The following is a 22,616-nucleotide window of genomic DNA, read 5'->3' on the forward strand; positions in this document are numbered from 1 at the left end:
AAACTTATTCACAGGACTGGAGCAGACCACATAGAACAGAAATGATTCCAGAAAGGGACAGTACAGCATAATACAGAGGAGTACTTAAGCCTACTAGAGCATCTCCTCATTGTAAAATAATATTTGATGAGCCTCTATTAGCAAATACTTCCCAGCTGATCACAAAATGGGGCAAATAACTGCACCGTGGAACAGTCTTGTAAACATTTTGAACAGTTTGTGGCTTCAAAATTACTAAAACAGAACCTGGATACACAATAAAAAAAAATTTAAAAAATTAGAAGCCTTAGAAAGAAAGTATGGAAAACATACAACAAAAGATAGCCTACTTTAGCTCTGAGCATGCGATTAGATCTCACACACCATCAAAAAAATTTAACTTCCAAAAAAAGAAACCTGCTCATGATACATAAATGGGAGATATGTTTTCTTTCAGAGGAAATAGGAGGAGAACTCTAATTATATTAAAAGCAGGGGCCACCAAACAATTCAACACAAGCTACCAGAATGTTGTCTGGCTACAATTAAATCATGCCAGGATGGTGAAATCACAGGTAAGGCATTTTTGGAAGCCAGACTGTTTAATAATTTATAAAAAATAAGACATACTATGTCATACAATCTATTCAGGTTGCAGCCAATAGAGTGATAGCTGTTGATATTTTTCACTTCAGCTTGATGAATCAACACATACTGTTGACACTGCTCAGTTCATGGTGTTTATAAGGACAGTTTTTAATTATTTTGCAACAAAAGGAGTATTACTGGAGGTTATTCCCCTTCATAAACATAGCAAGACAGGACATGTATCAACAAGTGAAAGAAATTCTTCATTCAGACAACATCCCTGTAGGCTAAGTGAAACGGTGGGCCTGATAACAGATAGAGTTCCAGTTATGACTGGAGATTGAAAAGCGTAGACGAACTATCTATCTGGCTATGCAAGGAGTAATGTAACCACAATGAAATACCACTTGATTAGTTAAAATACTGGTTTATTCAACATCACAGGACATACTATGTAACAGTACAAGTCCACTCTTAAAGTACACACAATTCAACACATCAGCTTACTATATCTTGAAACATCTGTGCTACGAATGACTTCCAACTGAGTGCTACAGCCAACTGATACACACACTGAGGATGACGGACACAGCTTGCATACATATATATACATCCGAGTCCACAGACTTTACATAACACCACAGAGTAAATGCCTCTTCCAAAGAGTCCCCCCCCCCCTTTTTTTTTTTTTTTACATCGCCCCGACACAGATTGGTCTTATGGCGACAATGGGACAGGAAAGGGCTAGGAGTGGCAAGGAAGCGGCCGTGGCCCTAATTAAGGTACAGCCCCAGCATTTGCCTGGTGTGAAAATGGGAAACCACGGAAAACCATTTTCAGGGCTGCCGACAGTGGGGTGCGAACCTACTATCTGCTGTAGAACAGGAAGAAAAGGAGGAAGGTGAAGTCAAATTGACCAATTAGCAATTGCACTGACTGCTGTACCGGGGAACGAATTTAAACTGTTGTAATTTTTCAGTCAAAAGTAAACTTGGCTAGTGTATGGTGTCTTTGTCATTGTCCCTTGAAGCCAATTCAACATGTAGAAACAGAAAATGAACACTGGGATAATGCATTATATTGTTAAACAGTTTACGGCAGAAGATATTCATCTGAGGTGCAATGTTTGTGACATTTCTATTTAACAATAACTACTTCCTCTTCCACCTTCCTCAGTTCTCACCATCTTGAAGGCTGCAGTGTTTATCTTTAACCATATTAGGACTACACGTGATTTCTTAGATGCTTTACCAAATGATTCCTCAGCTGTAACTAAGATGAAGGACTAGCACCTAAACAGGTTTTGCAACATGAACATTTCACTGTGCATGGCACTCTTCCCCGACAACTCCCATTACAAGATTGGAAGAGCAGTGTCCTCAGGAAGATGTGCAATAGGCTGTTCTGATGGATGGGAAGGAAGCCCTGGAGGATACTGGATAGCGGAACCCAGAGCAGAGCTTAGCCGTAAACTCTGACATTGAAGATTTTTCCAAGTTGCAACAAACGGGAAGAAAGAAAAGTACCCTATTCTGGTTCATGTTGCACTAGGCGATCAGAAGAGTTCATTGTTCTGCTCTACCTACATGTGCGAGGCTTCATTTTCAAACCTGAAAGTGATGATAAACAAGTTTCCATCTGAGGTGATTACTGACTACAAACAAAATATGCACCACTTTTGTCTGCCGACAGTCTTTTCAATATACGAGTACCAGTACTTACTTAGTGAGCAGAGGTGTAGCTTCACTGAAAAAGGAAAAATTCAGTTTCTGAACGAGCGACTTATATAACAATACGACGTAGCAAGTGGCTGTGCGGTTTGGGTCCATAGGTAGCTGTCAGCTTGCCCAGGAGACAGTGGATTTGACAGCCCCGAAAATGGCTTTCTGTAGTTTCCCATTTTCATACCTGTCAAATGTTGGAGTTGTTCCTTAATTAAGGTCATGGTCTATTCCTTCACGCTCATAACCTTATCTTGTCCTATCATTGCCATAAGACCTATATGTGTCAGTGCAACATAAAGCAAATTGAAAATAAATAATGTTTTGCTGCTTATTTAATCTTAAATTTGCATCTTTTTTCACACCTTTAAAAACTAAATTATTGCACATTTATGACCCAAATTTTGCACCTAAAATTCCTAGCTCTATTCATATCACTACATAATTCACCAGCAGGCTATCTATGGAAAGTTTTACACTATTATTGAGATGATGAAACTTGTAATAAAAACTATCAACAAAGTAAAAGCACACTCTGCAGAGGCCTTTGCAAACAGCCGACTGATGAACTGAGTTTTTAGTACGGAGATTTGATCTTTGACGATGAAATTTGGTGGCTGAGTAGACGAGTTCTACAGCGTAAAGAGTTTTAACAAACTGTTGCCTAACGCTATGGAGTTTCTCAAAGATTGTGGTGAGTCCCATCCTGAACTTGAAGATCCCTACCTGCAAGATTTAGCATTCCTGGTAGACATCACAGAAAAATTTAATGTACTCATGTTTCAGCTCCAATGTAAGGTTAAGAACTTACAACAGATAATATCCTACGTTGAGGGATTATCAAGAAAATATAAATTTTGTGTAGAGGTTTCCATCTGAGGTGATGTAAGACACTTTCCCACTTTTAAAAACAAGCCGAAAAAAAAAAAAAAGACTTACTGCACTTCTATTCCAGTTAAAACCATGTCTAAGTTTCTTTCAAGTTTGAGAATGCAATTTAAAAGAAGATTCCAAACTTTTAAGAAAACCTAGCTATTGGCGCAGTTCATTGCCTCTCCTTTGTGGAGGTTGACGAATTTTTAGCTTGTGTCATGTAAGATTTCTAAGAAGATAGCCCTACATTAAGAATAGAACTTTCGGCATTTCAACAAGATCTGTCATTGAAGTCTGCATCTCAACCTCAGGATTTACATCGCCACTTGTTTCCAAAAGAAAAGTACCCTATTCTGGTTCATGTTGCACTAGGAGATCAGAAGAGTTCATTGTTCTGCTCTACCTACATGTGCGAGGCTTCATTTTCAAACCTGAAAGTGATGATAAACAAGTTCAGAACTACAGCAGACACACAGACGGGCATTTGGGCAATAGCATATTCCAATGACTGTGACTGTCTATACACCTGCTATTTTTTTTTAATGTCACAAAATAGTACGATCCTTCTCACTTAGAAATAATATTAAAGCAATTGAAGTTTTATGTTTATTATAAATCAATTTACACTGCTAGTTTTCTAATAAAATTACTCAATGTGTTATACTAAAATGAAATCTATTTCATCAACCTTTTTTTTAAATATCGTTAATAATCCACTGTCTACTGTACTTTCAAATCTGGGAAGTAGATCTTTACCACAGAGTTTGGTGATCCCTATATTACAAAAGGAAAGGAGGATGATTGTTGTTTTAAGGGGTCTAACATTCTAGGTCATTGACCAGAAGGAAAGAAACCTGCAATAATGTCCATATGATAATATCCAGAGAAAGTACAGAAAGTGATATAATTACTGATAATCTTTTTTTCTTTTTTTTTTTGCTAGTTGCTTTCTGTCGCACCGACACAGAGAGGTCTTATGGAAACCATGGGATAGGAAAGGCCTAGGAGTTGGAAGGAAGCGGCCGTGGCCTTAATTAAGGTACAGCCCCAGCATTCGCCTGGTGTGAAAATGGGAAACCATGGAAAACCATCTTCAGGGATGCCGACAGTGGGATTCGAATCCACTATCTCCCTGATGCAAGCCCACAGCCGCGTGCCCCTGACCGCACAGCCAACTCGCCCGGTTACTGATAATCTAACTACAACTAATGAATTAAATGCTTGGTATGGTAATGTATTTCATTAGCATAAAAGACTATACTGCTAATAATAAGAGATGGCTTGTGACATTTCGTAGAGGGAGGTCCGTTTACTGCCTGCCGAGGCGGGATAAAGGGAGTGGCTGTGTGGTTGCCATGGAAACGAGGGTGGGGCGACTGCGGTTGCCATGGAGATAAAACTTCTGGGGGGCTCGTCTTGCTGGGAGTTGCCAAACCTCTCACTTCACTTGTGAGCTAGATCTTGTTGCAAGCAGTTCAGTGTGAGTGGCCGTTAGTAAGTTTCTAATTGTATTTTAAATACTATTTAAGTACGTACGCACGTGCAATCATTGTATTTATATTTTGAGTACGATGAATACTCCTCGAGGGAGAGGGAGGCCCAGGACTCGTCCACCTCGTGAAAAAAATACCGCCGGCCATGGTGTGACAATTCATCACCAAGGAAGAGAAATGATATGTGCTGCAAGAGAATTCTTTGAAGACGAGGCTACGAGTTTATCGGAAAGGAATGTTCCCGTAATTCCATTCCAGAGCAAAATTTGTTCTATTTGCGACCAGTTCCATTACAGTGGAAAACAAGAATGTGAAGAAAGACCAGTTCTTGTCTTATTTGCGATCACTGTAAAATTTTCAGCAGCCTGTCAGGGTTTCCCAACTTTAACGCAGCAAGGGGACTGCTAATTAAGGCGTAGATTTATATAATGGATACTCTTACAGAAATTTACGGAAAAGTGAGGATGTTTGGTGACAAGGGTTTGTTTTACCGCTGGATTTACGTCGCAGCGACACAGATAGGTCTTACGGCGACAATGGGATAGGAAAGGCCTTGGAGTGGGAAGGAAACGACCCTGGCTTGTTGTGTTTGTTGTGAAAATAGGAAACCACGGAAAACCATCTACAGGGCTACCGACAATGGGATTCGAACCCACTATTTTCCGAACGCAATATATTCTCTTCGGGCTATCATTATAGAATCGTCATTTTTTCAACTTATTGTAATCTAAACATTTTCTTAACATTAAGTTCTGGAATCTTGTACATCTAATCGAAGCGTACAGACAAAAATTATAATTTTATTTATATAGATGAAAGTAGACCGAGTGGCCGCGCGTTTTAACGCTCTGTGGTTATGGAGCCAAGCTCTGCATTCGGGAAACGCGTGGGTTCGAATCCCACCGTCGGCTCTTCTCAGAATAGTTTTCTGTGGCTTAATATCTTCACTTCCAGGCAAATGCCGGTACAGTTCCTATCCATAGGCACCCCTTACCCAATTTTATTCACCATAACACATTTCGTCTTCATTAGCTCCTCAACTGAGGTTGGTGCCAGGAAGGGCATCCGGCAGTAGAAACATGCTGTGTAAATTAATTAGGAAATCACGGAAAACCATCTTCAGGGCTGCCGACAGTGGGGTTCGAACCCACTATCTCCCGAATACTGAATACTGGCCGCACTTAAGCGAATGCAGCTATCCAGCTCGGTAAATAAAAGGTTTATTTGAGTCCTGTTTATTCCCTGTCAATCCCGATATAAACGCATCAGTCTCAAACGGTAAATATAAGTAATTTAATGACTTTCAACATACGATTCGTAAGATTCCCAGTTTCGCCAGTTACTTGAGGGATGTCTTCCTGTACTGATCCTTCAGTAAGGATTTCCCTCACAGCAACCTGGCTGTTTGTATGTCACTGATAAGAACCTGATTGTATAAGAGTGATCGCAAATGGGACGACACCGCCTGGCCAGGCAGTCTACAACAGATCACAGTGGTCAGAATGACGGAGAGAACAAGTGAGCCGGAAGCGAGGGGTAAGAGCATGTACAGAAAGGAATGCTGGAATGTGGCAACATCGTGAAATGCCACGTGCAGTGCTCCTCCCTCCAACCTTACCTGTCAGACGCCATCTCATCTTATTAGCAGTATAGTTATACATCGTATTTGTAACACAATTGTTTGCTCTTCCAAATAAGTCATACAAGAATTCAGGAATGAATTAAGAAGTGAAAGGAAGCTGAAAAGGTCTGACAATGTTGCTGAGAAGGTTCCAAAACTGGAAAGTAAATTTGCTACATCAAAATACTGTTTAATGTACACAGGGTGAACAAAAAATGCCGCACGTGGAGTTTGGCATGCGGTTGCTCGTCAAAATTCACGACAGAAGTTTATCTTGTTAAACCTAGTCCCACCAAAAGGTTTAATAGAAATGCGAGTTAAGAAACGAGGCTCTGGCAACGCTGTAATGGCGTGCAGCGTGGCCAAGCACAGGTCGCATGAACTTGACGCTCTGCCAGAACTGTCTCATTAGCTCAGCGAGATGAGGTAATGCCATAAATGCCGGTTGTGCAGACGCGCCGATGGTTGAGTCGCGTTCGCGCCAATTTCTTTTTCAGTTAATGTATCAAATTGTAACCAATGTACACCTCCACTATGCAATACACTATGTTCTGTCTTACCATTACAGTTACCTTTATTTAAACATTCAAACATAACATGAACTTCTTACAGGCATAAACCACCACTTTGTTTCATAAACGGCACAAATAAAGCCAATACGTAGAACATAATAGTGGATACAGTAACAATGTCTCTATCCAATGCGGTACAAGGAAACACAATATAGTACAGTAGGTAGGCTACACTGGATTGCCCATTATGCTATTCCATTTTAGTGTACGTTTGACGTTCAGTCTTATCTTCACAAAGCCGGTACATACACTTATGAGCAACATTCACTTCACATCAGATGTTTAAAGCAACCACCTTGCATCTGCAAATACTTCACCACTCACTGGAGCATACTTTGCCGGACCCTACGCAACACACCTGCATCCACCATTGCCGATGCAGCATGCACGCAAGCTATTAGGTCTTATACATCCATGGGTGGAGTACTATAAACATCTTCCTTTAAGTGTCCCCAACAAAAATCTAGTGGATTAAGGTCCGGGGAAAGTGGAGGCCAGAACATTGGACCTCGACGACCAATCCATTTCCCTGGAAACGCATCACTTAACCAGTTACGCACAGGGCGGTGCACTATCATGCTGAAACCATAGCTGACGCCGAACACCAAGTGGAACGTTTTCTAAAGCGTCAGGCAAAGTATTGCCCATATACTTACGATAGCGGGGCACATTCAACTTGTCCGGCAATAGATAAGGGCCTAAAAGCACTCCTCCCACGATTCCAGCCCACAGGTTTATGCCAAAGCGTGCCTGAAAGCCACGTTCACGGGCGACATATGGGTTGTGGTCAGACCAATAATGGCTGTTGTGATGGTTGAAAATACCTTCCTGAGTAAAGCTACATTCTTCACTTTATATCGCATTCTTTATAACATGTTTGTTATCTTCTACTTGTTGCAAAAGCCATTCACAGAACTGTACTCAATGAATGAGGTCTTCTGGTCGCTGGTATTGAATTAACGTGTAATGATATGGATGCAGTTTTCCGTGATTGGTGAAAGGCTTCAAGAATGTTGTGCTCTGTTTGTGGGGTACATCTAGTCCTTGGACGACCTCTGTCCACTACTTGTGGACGAAGATTACCAGTTTCCCGCAGGCGTTGATCAAGGCAACGAAAAGCATTCTTATTGGGATGGCGCCTTTAAGGGTACCGTGCTGCATACTCACGAGCAGCAGCAGAAGCTTAGTTATCGGATGCACCCAACACTGAAAACATATCGACGTATTCACGTATATGTACTCCATCAGGAAGCCACCCTACATGCACTTTACAGGACCAGTTATGGTTATGCACTCCGTGGTCAGTCGACTCGTGCATTCAGTTGAATGGATCACACTGTCATGTGACAACAGGATGTCATGCTTACAAACGCAGTTAAACGACAGGAACTGGGGACCTGACGTCACACACACAAAAGAAAAAAAAAACCTGATGTAGATTCAAGCCGTAGCTCCATGGTGCATGTGGGTTTGATAACTCAGCTGTCTATTCAGTGAGCTGCGACGGCAGGTAAGGTAGAGCGGGATGATGCAACTTTCTCTATTACATTCCAATGCGCTGCAGAATGTGACAGTGTTGCCAGCTTCTCGTTTTGTTTTCCAACAGCACGGGATCCGATTTGGCTATAGAAACTTTTGTCTTGCAATGGGATGAGGAATCGCATGCCGACCTCCAAGTGTGGCATTTTTTGTTCACCCTGTATATCAACTTTATACACATTTCTTATGACTGGAAGAAAGCAATATTGTAGTTCCAATTCCTAAAAGGTGGACCAGACTGCTAATGGACTACTAAGTTAGACCCATTTGTCTGACACACATTGTATGTAATTTAAAAATAAATAAAAATCACCACCTCATTTCAGAATATTTAAGAAAATAGCACAAGATAATTTTGTGGATTAATGAACAACATGGTTTAAGAAAAGGATTCTCCTGTCAAAACCAAATGTAGTTGCCCCTTCAGGGTATTAGCTCGTCACTGGACTCGAACTGTACAAGTTGATGCAACTGTAATCAATTTCAATGAAGCTTTTTATGTTGTACCCCACAATATTCTGATGTGGAAACTGACAGAAGCAAAGAATGATAAAAGAGTGATTATGTGGATCAGGAATTTTTTTTACAGATCTCAGACAAAGACTAAAAGTAGCAGCTAAATACCTATGTTAGGTGTCATACAGGTTAGCGTTATGGGCCCACTTCTGTTTTAGGTGTTTATCTCTCTCTTAGCAAGTGGTTTAACGCTGCATTAATACACTGATTAATACACTGAAGGTTTTGGTGACAGAAAAGTGGGACAGGGGCTAGGATTGGGAAGGAATTGGCCGTTGCTTTCATTACGGTACAGGTCCATGTAAAAGCAAAATTACACTGATGTACGAAGCAAAATTACTAAAACATTCGATTCTTAAAATTTAGTTACATTATTGCACACATTTCCGCACTGATAAAAGACTCACCCATGTACCAGACAGAAACTATATGTAACTAGATGGTTAACAGTAAGAATTTAATAGTAACCAACACATTCAAATGAGAATAAAGACTGGCTACTAACTTAGTTAACATTTGTTTGGCTTACTGGTCAGCATACTGGCCTTTGGTACAGTGGGCCGTGGGTTCAATTCGCGAACAGGCTGAAGATTTTAACAGCAACTGTTAATTCCTCTGGTTCAGGGAATGGTTTGTGTTCATCTCCACACACACCTCTTCATATACATTTATTGCACCATTAACCACCACAGAAACATGCAATAGCAAATACACCCCTCCACACTGGGTTGGCGCCATGAAGGACATCCGTCTGTAAAACTTGAATCTAGTGAAGTCAACTAAGGATAACAGGATGGCAAGCATAATTGGCAGTCATACGAATTTTGGTCAAAAATGGAGGGGAAACAATCCCAGGTACTTTAAAGTAGACACAAGTTCCATGAAAGACATTCCAGAAATCATTAATGAACAAGAGGAGTGTACCTGCGAGGAGCATTCAGGCAGCAGTATGTACAGATTGTTGGTTGTAAGTTTAATGTACAGGTAGAGAAGGTGACTAATATTAATGAAGTACTAAAATTTACGTATGATAACCAAGATATTTAAAATAAGATACAAAAGTTGAAAACTAGAAAAGTAGTTTGAACTGATAAGATTTCTGGGGATATACTAAAGTCAATGGGTGGGGATACTGTATCTTATCTGAATTACGTATCTGATTACTATCCTCCAAAAACTGTAAAAGTAGATAGTGGGACGTAAAGCAAATAACTTGTTTTATGATTAATGTTTACAAGAAGGAGCCATACCACATGAATGGAGAGTTGCTATAGTACCCCCTGTGTACAAATTAAAGAATGATAAATATAAAGCCGATAATTACAGGCCAATCAGTTTACATGTGCTTTAGGAAAGAATTATTTTCAAATATATTACATGTGTTTGCAAAAGTACTAACCTAGTCTGATAAAAGGCAGTGCAGGTTTCAGAAAAGTTATTCTAATGAGGATCAATATGTAGCATTCCACCAAGGTATAATAGATATTTTAGATTGAAGAAGTCAAATGAACTGTAATCACTACTGACCTACCCAAGGCTTTTGACACGGTAAGTCATGGGAGACTGCTGACGAAAATGAGAACTACTGGACTAGACAAAACAGTTGCTGAATGGGTGGCTAAATTTCTAGGAAACCAAACTCGGAGAATTGGAGTAGATGAAGCATTATCTGATCCTGTGACTATGAAATGGGGGTCCTCTAGGGCAGTAAACAGGACCTTTATATTTTCTTATGTAGGCTGCAAAAATGATATGCGTAAAGGACTGGAATCACAGATATGGCTTTTTGCAGATGATATTAAAATGTACAAAGTAGTAAATAAGTTACAGGATGGTGAGCGACTGATGAAGACCTCGACAATGTTGTGAGATGGACAGTACGCAATGAAATGATGGTAAACACTGAAAAGTTAGGTTGAGTTTCATCAAGAGCAAAAATCTGAGTTTTAGTTACTTTGTCGATAGGTTGAAAGTACCTCATGGGGAACACTGCAAGTACCTAGGTGTTAATATAAGGAAAGATCGTCATTAGTGTAATCACATAAACGGGATTGTAAATAACGGTTAAGGATATCTTTGTATGATTATCCCTTTGGGGTCCAATGTTGGACTCAGTCTGCCATCATTAATTTTCAGTTCTGGTCCTATGTCGGACCTAGTCCGACACATTGCGCCGAGCTTTACAAGTATACAGCATTGGCATTTCTCTGTTGCCTACTGCCAACTGCTGTTCATTATTTTAAGCTGAATTGTGTTTTCTTAGGAGATAGTTCCTCACTGTCACTGCTGTGTTTACTTTCGCTAACAAGGCGTCCACCAGCCGCGGCATGGAACCTAATGATATTTACAAACAATGATGTAACAATGGCGATATTTGTTGACGGATTCTGATGATGACATTAGTTTTCCCGAATCTGAGAATGATATTTCGAGTGAGGAGGAGGAAATTGAGGTGGAAGATAGTGGCGAAAGCGGTGATATAGGGGGTGACGAATGGAAAGTTAATGAAGGTGACCATGTTTTTTCCAAGTATTCTCACAACAGTGCTATGGAATACATGCCTCCTACTACAGGAAAGAAGCCGGTAACTCCTTTGGATTCCTTTTGTTGCTGCTCCCGCTTTCACTTTTCTCTGAAATTTGTAAGGAGACTAACAGGTATATAAGAGAATGTATTACCAAACGTATGCCATTGCAGCAACATTCCATATAGTGGGACTGGGTCGATGTTACTGTCGCTGAAATGATGACATTTCAGGGTGTTCTTTTGAATATGGCACGTACAAAAAAAAGAAAGGAAAACTCTAAAAGAACATTTTTCAAGTCTTGTGGTTCTATTCATCAACATTTTTTCTTGGAAACGATTTCTTCAGATATTCTGGGGCTTTCATTTTTCTCCCCCTCCACAATCAAGTGCATCAACAATGGTCACAAGAGCAAGTAAAGTTAGAAGTGTCTTGGAATATGTAGGAAAGTCATTCTTGGAATTTTATAGGCCAAGTCAGTATCTGTCAGTTGACTAATTGACTTTAAGCTTCAAAGGAGTGTGTCCTTTTCAAAATGTATAAACAAAGACAAAGTCACCTCCGTACAGACCATGAAGGCCCTTGGAGGAGTGGAAGGTAAAGGCTTCCACCATTGTTAACCGCAGCACGTGATGGGGTAGAGTGGTTAGCTCTACGCCCGGCTGCCTTTGCCCCCAGGAATTAACCTGGTACTCATTTTTGGTGTAGGCTATGTGAACCTCAGGGCCATATGCACCTCCGGAAGTGGAAATCTTGTTTCTTAAATTTTATGACTTCCTGGCAGGGATTCGAAACCCACGTTCTTCCGTTTTCAAAATGTATAATCCACAAAAACCAACAAAGTGGGGGGGGGGGGTGGAATTAGGATATATGTTATTGCTGATGCATTGAATGGGTACGTTTTGTCCATGATTCCTTACTTTGGCTTGTTTACTATGCAAAATTTACTTTTCCCTGGTTTGACATTTGGCAGTAGAATAGTTTTACAGCACTTCAAGTTACTTAAGCTGTAGGTTATCACTAGTTTACTGACCAATTTTATACTACAGTCGAACCTGTCCTAACGGACACCTCCCTATATGGACAATTTTCCTCGGAACCGATTTTATTTTACATAAGACAAGTGTCAAATTGGCCTCATTTAAGCGGACACCTTGAACTACAGACAGCGGACAGCGCCATTTGTCCCGTCCACTCGACACTTTACACGTTGCAGGACAATTTATTACGCCGGACTACATGCCATTCTTTCTTTTAAAAACATTCTTCAGTCATAAGGAAATCTCTTTTGAATGTTTGTACTATTTCGAGTGCAAGGGGAGAGAGTGTACATCGGAATGCAGTTCTACCTAGTGGTGTATAGGCCTATTCCGAGAATTCTAATTGCCCAGAAATGCTGTCAGAGACTGTTGACTCACAAGTTACTCGGGGATTTTCGTCCCTTCTTGCATCATTCTATTCATAACTCGGATTGTCGCTGATAAGTTCGAGCTCAGGTAGTCAACTTGAGAAGGAAAAGACAATACAGGCGCTAATTAGTGAGACAGAAATACCGTAGCAGGTCAGCTGTCTGTTAAACGTGAGTAACAAGGGATGATCGTGTTTAGATGTCGAGGCAAGAAGAAATGTAATTATAGAAAGTGACAAGGGACTTTCAGTGAGAAAGCTTGCCGAAAAATTCAACTACGGGAAAACTCAAATAAACACTATTGTGAAGATTAGAACTGAAATTTTAAAGGAGTGGGAGGAAAATAGGAATCGAGGAGTGAAAAGAAAGCGGGAGTCAGTGTTTTCAGAAGTGAACGTTGCGGTATATGAGTGGTTCAAGTGTGCTCGAGTGAAGAAACTGTGTGTGAGTGGACCAATGTTACAAGAAAAAGCTCGAGAAATCGCAAATAATCTGAAAGTTGAGGATTTTGTAGCTAGCAATGGTTGGTTAGATTGTTTTAGAAAACGTCATAACGTTAGTTTCAAAACAGTCTGTGGAGAAGGTGGTGATGTGTCTGCGACTGAAGTAGCAGATTGGAAAGATAGGTTACCAGACATTTTGAATAGTTACGAACTGAAAGACATTTTGAATGTTCATGAAACTGGTCTGTTCTTTAGGGCGATCCCGAAGAAGTCACTGACTTTGCCGAATGAAAGTTGCAAGGGTGGGAAAATGTCAAAAGAAAGAATCACCATCATGTTTTGTTGTAACGCACTCGGTGAAAAGGAAAATCCTCTAATAATCGGTAAATCCTTGAGATCCAGGTGCTTTAAAAACATGGACTTAAACTGTCTTGGTGTCGAATGGCATGCGAATAAAAAGGCATGGATGACGTCAGCAATATTCGAGAATTGGCTCCTAGCTTTGGATTCCAAGATGAAGGCCAGAAACCGTAACGTAATCTTATTGCTAGATAATGCTACGTGCCATCCAGAAATATGGCTTTCAAATGTAAAACTCTTGTTCCTTCCACCCAATACCATTTCTCATCTTCAGCCACTGGATCAAGGAATCATTCAAGCATTCAAATTAGACTATCGTAAGAGGGTTTTACGGTCGTTAGTGGCACACATGGATGAAGCAGACTCAGCTTTTGATTTGATGAAGAAGATCAATGTTGGCGATGCAGTTTCGTGGACAAAGGGAGCCTGGAATGCAGTCAGCAAAACCACAATCAGGAAATGCTTTGCAAAATGCAGCATCGTTAATTCTACAGTTGAAGAACAAGCAGAGGTAGAGGTTCAAAATGAACATGATGAACTTCAGACTTTAGCAACGACAGCTGGATTGACGTATGATACTGAAGCCGAAGAAGAGAATATTCCTTGCTGTGACGATCTTGAGGGCGACTGGCAGTCCCGACTCCAGGACGCACTTTACGGTAAGCTTTCTGTGTTATCAAGTTATACAGTAATTGTGTGTTGCACGTATCATAAGGTCCATGTTTGTTTGCACCTCAACTCCTCATTCATTTTCTTCTTGTGATAGACAGCTTTTAATTCTTTTAAGCTAAATTTTCAGTTTTCATTTAATTCACTGCACTTCGCAAATATTTCTAGCTGTCCATAGCAGCCTTCATTAGTCGTACAAAAGGACCATTTTGAATAAAACTTTTTATCGTTTTACAGAGCCCGAATCAGAAACGATGAGTGACGATGATGGTGAGGCGGTAGAACAAGAAGTTCTGACAATGAAGCAGGGACTAAATATGCTTAAGCAGATAAAGAATTTGTGTATCACGCTGGACCGCGAGTATGGCGGAACCATTTAACAGACTTTATTCCGTTCTCGAGAAAATTGCAATTAAGAAAACATGTGCTAAATTTACACAGATGAAGCTTCACGATTACTTCACGAAGCTGTAATGTTTGTAAATGATGTAAAATCACTTATAATAACTCTCTATGAAATACTAACACAGAAATGACTTAGAATAATAAAAATAAAGATATGTATGCTTATATTTAAGGTAGATGTTCTTTGCTGTTAAAATGTTTGATTATTTTTACAAACTTATTTTAGCGGACACCTCTCGTAAGGGACATTTTCCCTCGGAACCGACGGTGTCCGCAGAAGGGAGGTTCAACTGTAGTATGAAACTGGAAGAGAACTGTTGAAAAGGAAAATTCACCTAACTGGGATTGTGCTATTGAATCGGAAGGGATTATCACCTCAGCTGAAAGATAGGAGACTAAATCTGAAGAAGCATGAAATCCGTGCTGTGGAAGGAAGAAAAGTTCATGGTATTTTTGTGGAAAGACAAGCGCACTGTTGTCAGTTCTTAGCACATGGCACAACCCACAATGGTGGAGTCGGACACAACCGGAAAGAGCAAGGAGAAGAAAGAACTTAGAAGCCTGTTGCCATTGTAGATTACACAGCCAAAATGGGAGGGGTAGATCGTGCTGATCACTACTGCTCATCTTACGGTTTTGTAGTGAAAAGCCTGAATGATAGCTTTGGTGAACAGTTTTTACCTATAAAATTTGCAACAAAAGGCAGAAAACAAGCCCAAGGTGAATCACAAGACTTTCAGGGACCAAGTTATTATGGGGCTTGTTGGAGACGTTAAGAACAAAAATGCCCATCAGCGCGACCGACAGAGCAGCTGTGACGAAGAATTTTGACTGAACAGGAAGCTACACATCATAGATGCTCATGAAGACAAGGAAAAAAAAAAAAAAAAAAACTAAGAACTATGCCGTGTGTTCCAACAGGAAAGCAAAAGGAGACATTTATTGTGAGACCTGTCCAGGGAACCCAGGACTACCCGAACAAATGCTTCCGGAAAAACAATACATTGAAAAATTATCGCTGATAATGTGGTTAACTTGAGTGATAAATAAATTTGCAGTTCATATGCTTAATGTAAAAATTCAGCTTTATACTTATGTATTTCCTTTCCATACTTGTCTAATGTCAAATTGGACCTATGCAGGATGCACGCGAGAAATCAATTGGTCCCCAAAGGGTCATGAGGGCATTCAGGCATTGTAGTAAAGATGTAAAGGAGAGGGCATTTGATTTGAGAACTGGAAAAAATCCAAAGAAATTTTGCTATTTGCTTTACGTCGCACAGACACAGATAGGTCTTATGGCAACAATGGGATAGGAAAGGCCTAGGAATGGGAAGGAAGCGGCCGTGGCCTTAATTAAGGTACAGCCCCAGCATTTGCCTGGTGTGAAAATTGGAAACCACGGAAAACCATCTTCAGAGCTGCTGACAATGGGGCTCGAACCCACTATCTCCCAGATGCAAGCTTACAGCTGCGCTCCCCTAACCGCACAGCCAACTTGCCCCGTAATCCAAAGAAAAGCAGCACAATTTGTTCTGGGCGATCTCCAACAAACTAGTAGTATAAAACTAAGAAACAATGTTAGGTTTTGCTCCACCCAATCAATACACGTCACTTTACAAGTGAACAATTTAATTAAAAACATATTTAAAACATTTAGGGACATGTTTTGTCCCTATTTGAGACTTCATCAGCCAAAAAAAATCACATGGTAGAATACAAAACTCAAAACAGAAACTGAAAAAATGTAAAAAAAAAATGGAAGAACTCAATGTCTTTTAAAGACTATTTGGGAAATGCAAAAAAAACAAATATACATACATTATTTATTCAAATTGACCTCACTTCTTGCAAAAACTTTTGTCTTCAATGTTAAAAATGAAATTAATTTGAAAATGACAATCCTGCCATAACATCTCGTATGGAATCAATGTCCATTGTTGCTGTCTGTATTAGAAATGGAAGTTCCATTTTTAAACTATTGAGAAAACATCAGAAAACAAATAATACATATATTTAAAGAGGTAACTTAAAACTTCTTGCAAAGAATCATTCAGCCAAGATAAATTTGAATGATCTTACTTGAAAAACTTCGCAAGCATTGTTAGAATCTGGGTAGTTTCAGTGTGTTGACTGAGGAGATCAAAATTCTGGCCTCGGAAATGGATTGGTACTAAATCCATGTCAGAACTATTAAAAGCATAGACTCGTAGAATATTCTTTCAAATTTAGCTAATTTGGTAGAAGATATCTGAAGCCTTATTAGACCGCCTGTCGTATGGCAAAGACCAGCGCTGCATGACCACCATATTTGTGGCTTAAATCCTATGAATAATCCCTTTAGAAAAAGACAAGGTCTGGAAAGAAAGACAAATATTAATGGGTTTAAAACCCTTAGATAACTAAGAAAAGAGATTCCATCACGAATGTATGACATAAAAGCTTACCGTAAATGACACTCCCTATAGCTGGTTTAGAATGAGCCTCGCTCTGACTTGCTTCTCGAAACGCTGCTGCGTTTGTTCTAGTTGTGTTTTCTTTCACCCGGCGGTCGAGGGGGAACAGTGATATTAGTGGGGGGAAGGGGAAATAGCTTGGCCTGTAGTAGGAGCGGGAGGGAGGGAAGTTTGAATTAGAGGAGGTGGCTTCCAATTATTAATTCTTCGTAAGGATAGAAGCAATGGTATTTGTTCTCTCGTACGTCATTTAAATTTTTGTTTGCATTAATACTCTGGTCCAAACTTCTAGAAATATTTTCGTAATTGCTCATCAGGTTCCCTTTGCTTACTTTCTTTAAAATGGTCAAGTCTTTACTTGTGTTAGTACTAGCTGACGTACCCGTGCTTCGCTACGGGATTCTCAGAAAGACTGACTTTGTGGTTTTCCTAACTGAAATCAACATAGGTCATTACAAAAACGTAAGTATGAATGTAGCGATTAAAAGCAATGCTATCATACAAAATACTCGATCAAATGGAAAACTGCACGTTTTATCACTTTTAACGAACAGTGCTGCAGTTAGATTGCGGTGCCAATCTAACAGTCCAAAGTTCCAGAGCTGGGATGACCAGGCCGCAGATTGCCATGAACACTCATCTGCCATTATTCTGCTAAATATGCACACTGTTCATTCCAATCAGTGCCTCAGAGTAGGGATTAATAGCCCGGATGCTATGATGATCCAGTGTGTTACATACCAGTAGTATCAAAAAATTTATAAACCAGGGGAATGGCATGCTAAAGAAGAAAGTTATCTAACTCCCCAGCTACTTCCCATCAATATTCAGGCAGGCTGTTACACTCTGTACGACTGGGCGAGTTGACCGTGTGGTTAGCGGTTAGCGGTGCGCAGCTGTGAGCTTGCATCCGAGAGATAGTGGATTCGAACCCCATTGTCGGCAGCGCTAAAGACGGTATTCTGTGGTTTCCCACTTTCACACCAGTCAAATGCTGGGCCTGTACCTTAATTAAGGCCTAAGGCACTCCTAGCCCTTTCCTATCCCATCGTCACCATAAAACCTATCTATGTCAGTACGACGTAAATCAAATAAAAAATACTCTGTACGCAGCAGTAATCCTATCTACCGGAGATGAGGGGCAACAGAAGACACAAAGCACATCACGACAAACAATGGTCAATGTAATGTCATTGCTGATCAATGTTATGAGCTTTCTATATTGCAGGCCTACACATTTAGTTTTCTTTCGACTCTTGTGATTTGTAAAATATTTTATATCGTAAACTGTAGTTTCTTATTCTCCGACTTTACATAGGCCTACCAATTTTCATTAAATACTGTTTACCCATTTTCTCGTTACTCGGCGCTGATATGGATTTAGTAACAAAAATCCAAATTCATGAATATCTTTGTGATCATAGCCAGTACGGTAACAATGTATAAGACATGAATAATAGGAAATTTAATACTATACAACCTTAGTTATGTAGCATTCAACGATTACACTTCTAATAAGAAATATCTGAGAATTACATTTTAGTCCTTCCCCTAAACTACCATTTCACTCAGCGTGAATACAATAATTTACAGCCTAGACTATAGCGACTTATTTCCTGACTTTCCATACCGATTTTCATCAAGATAGGACTACTAATAACAATATTTGAGAATTAAATTTTAGGCCTTCCCTAAACTACAATTTTTCTCAGCGTGAATACAATTATTAACAGCCTAGATTGTAGCAATTTATTCCCCAACTTTGTATACCCATTTTCTTTAAAATACGACCACTAATAACAAATAGTTGAGAATTCAATTTTAGGCCTTCCCCTAAACTACCATTTCATTCAGCGTGAGTAAAATGATTTATAGCCTAGATTGTAGAGGCTCATCCCCCGACTTCACATACTGATTTTCATTAAAATCTCTTCAACCATTTTCTCGTGATGCGTGTACATACATACACACAGACAGAAATTACAGAAAAGTAAAAAGTGCATTTTCTTGTTACTATGGACATGACCGATACAGAAATACCATTATTTTCAAATTCTGAGCAATGTACAGACAAAACTCTTATTTTATATATATATATAGATAGATATTGGTGACCAGTATCTCCTATATGGACACTCATAGCAGAATACTTCTTGTGTGTGTTCGAGATATCTGGTTTGAAAACTCCTACCTGTTTGTCCCACGCGCACGACAAAGCATAGATCGCACTTAAGTTTATATATTCCTGAATCTAAGAAAACCTCTTTATTGTGATTAACACTATTATGGTTATAAAATATATGATCATTATTGTTTTTAGTCGAAAATGAGACTTGACAGTCGTGTTTCTTAAATAATTTTGTGATATAAAAAATCCCTGGGTTAGTAAAGGTGAAATTTGCGTATTTTGAACTCTTGGGATTCTCTGATGTTAATCTCATGTTGTTCTTTCTTTTTACTTTACTTATAATTTTATTGATGGTATTCACACTAAACCCATTCACAATAGCTATTCTCTGTATGTATCGTAATTCTTTTTCTCTTTCTGTATGAGATAAAGGTAAATTGAAGGCTTGATAAACCATACTGAAATAGGCAGCCCTCTTATGACTCCCAAGATGTAAAGAATCATTTTTAATGGTCACAGGAGTAAACGTATCCTTTCTGTATACTTTATAAGAGAACTTGCCAGGTTCCCTCTTAACGGTTACATCTAAGAAAGGCAAAGCATTGTCTTTTTCGTCTTCAAGTGTGAATTTTATTCTTTCATCTAATGAATTTAAAAACTGTAAGATATTGTTACTATTGTTGTAATGCTTATCTATTATTACAAAGGTATCGTCCACAAATCGTGTCCAAAAATCTAAACCAGGAGTATGTCCTATTACTTTGCGGTGCTCTAGATGGTCTAAATAAATACTGGCTAATATACCTGAGGCACGAGCTCTCAATGGAAACCCTCTTGACTATAAATAGTGTTGGTGAACTTAAAATAGTTATTTTTTGTGACGAACTCTAGAATTTTCATGAACTGATCAATCTCTACTTTCCCTAGATGACCTTGACTGGTTAAATTTGTTCTAATAATATCTATTGTTTTATTTACCAGAATATTTGCATGCATATTACTGTAGTTATGTCAAATGAACATAAGTAATGATGGGGCTGAAGCTTGAAACTTTCTAAACTTTTGCAAAAATCTACTGAATTTCTTATTATTGACTTATTGTGGAACTTAAAAGTTGTCAGAAAGAAACCTATGTATAAATTTTGAGATTTTTTATGTTATTTATATTTATATTTTATATGTAGTTGATGATAGATCTAACAGGTATTCCCGCTTCATGGATTTTAGGCAACGCTCTTGACGTAGGTAATCTGGGGTTCATATTTATCATCTTCTGAATTTCGTCTTCATTGAGAATGAACGTGGAACTTTTCAATAAAAATTTTTAACTTTTTTGTATCCTAGCTGTGGGGTCATATTGACTGCAAAACGACTCATCAGAGAAAAACTTTTTTGTTTTCTTCGATGTGATCTTTTCTATCCAATATGACAATTGCCTTTATCTGCCTTAGTCACAATAATGTCGTCTTTTATTTTATTCGTAAGATCCCTGTTACATTTAAGCTTGTCAAACGGAATATTGATTTTAAGCTGGCTAACTAGCTGAGGGAGTCTTTTCTTTATTTCGTACCTAAGATAGTCTTGAGAATCTGCAGGGAGTTTTGGATGTTAGACTCTGCTTCGGCGATAGCTGTTATATCATCTTTGTTAAAACTTGGCCAATTAAATTTAGGTCCTCTATTAAGAGGGTCTAGTGCTTGGTCTGTGAAATGGATTCTAGGAAGGTTTTTCACGGAACTGACTGAACTCAACTTGTCTTGTGCAGTCAAATGATTTACTCTGGATTTTTTATTATTAATGTTATTGTTATGAACCTCCATATCATAATTCACCCTTCTTAAATTATCTAGTTTCTTGTCCAGTGTGGCTTGTTTCCTACTTAAGATGCATTCCATTTTATTTGCGACCAGCCACAGGAAGACCTCAAGATGAGCTAAATACAACTTTTCATTTAAAAAGAATTTCTTTCTGTAAAGAAATTTAATCTCTTTTGTTAACCACGAGTGGTAGACCTTGTTTTGAACCGAAAGGTAAAACAGAGATGATAAATTCTTTCTTTGGGAAGGTTTTAAGAATTTGGGAATTACTTTGCTTACTAGACATTCTTTTAAAAATGCTATGTCTTTTGAAATTTTTGCTAATCTGATTTTGAGATTCATGAACCTATTTTAAACTTTCTTAGCCTGGTTGACTTCAATAGTACAATTTACGAACTTCATTGTGTAGATCCGTATTGATCCCTGATTCTCAGGGTCTGATACATTGTGCTTCTGAAAATGTTGTTGTTACAGTAAGTTTGGCAGCATCATAGGAGTGAAAAATAATGCAGTTTACTAGTATGATAAAATCAGGGTTATGTGAACGAATCTGATCCATGAAATGTCATTATAATATTTGTCCCAAATGGAAGATAATAATTGCTTTTACCGAAATAGTCTAAAATCTGGGGTAAATTAACAAATACCATCGTTACTCTAGAGAAATCTCTAGAGAAATACGTATACGTACTTACGGGCTGCAGACAGGACTCCATTATGTTGCACTCCGCTGCTCGTGCCGCTTTTTATTTCTTTCTTAAGATCCAGGGCTAGCATCTACGAATAGGAGTCCTATGTCTGTGAATTCTCATTATCTTTGTCGATATGACTAGCGTGGACAGTTCAAACAGCAAAATAGCATGATCCCTGGACCAATAAATATATTACTGTTGTGTTGAAAGGAAAATAGCATAATCCCTGGACCAATAATAATGAATGAGTTAGGGCACAAAAAGAATGAGTAACATGAAGAAAACACCTAATTAATTCAAACAACTTCAGTGAGCAAACACATCACACATGACAGTGTCAGACAAACAAAACCCTTACGGAAGCGCTGCGATGTAGCAGAAATAGTAGTTGTAAGGCAGTAAAGTATGCATTCTCTACAAATAAAATATATTGTATTATTTCTTAATTTACCTCAGATTTTAGACTATTTGAGTAAAAGCAATTATCTTCCATTTGGGACAAATAATACCATGACATTTCGTGGATCAGATTCGTTCACATAACCCTGAAATCTTTACAGGCCTTTTTCATTCAAAAATTTCAATTGATGCCCTTTCTCCACTGCAACTGCATTATTATGATTTCAATATGACATCTTAATAATGTTATTTGCTTTACGTCCCACAACTACATTTTTAAGGTCTTCGGAGACGCCGAGGTGCCGGAATTTAGTCCCGCAGGAGTTCTTTTACATGCCAGTAAATCTACCGACACGGGGCTGTCATATTTGAGCACCTTCAAATACCACCGGACTGAGCCAGGATCGAACCTG

General features: G+C 39.0%; 1 protein-coding gene across 2 annotated transcripts in view; it reads right to left on the reverse strand.

The window, feature by feature from the left end:
* LOC136864422 (neurofilament heavy polypeptide) overlaps window positions 1-22,616 on the reverse strand; it is a 316,402-nt gene that overhangs the window by 274,557 nt on the left and 19,229 nt on the right. The window lies entirely within an intron of this gene.

The sequence above is a fragment of the Anabrus simplex genome, chromosome 2 (assembly GCF_040414725.1).
Source record: "Anabrus simplex isolate iqAnaSimp1 chromosome 2, ASM4041472v1, whole genome shotgun sequence".
Taxonomy (NCBI): Eukaryota; Metazoa; Arthropoda; class Insecta; order Orthoptera; family Tettigoniidae; genus Anabrus; species Anabrus simplex.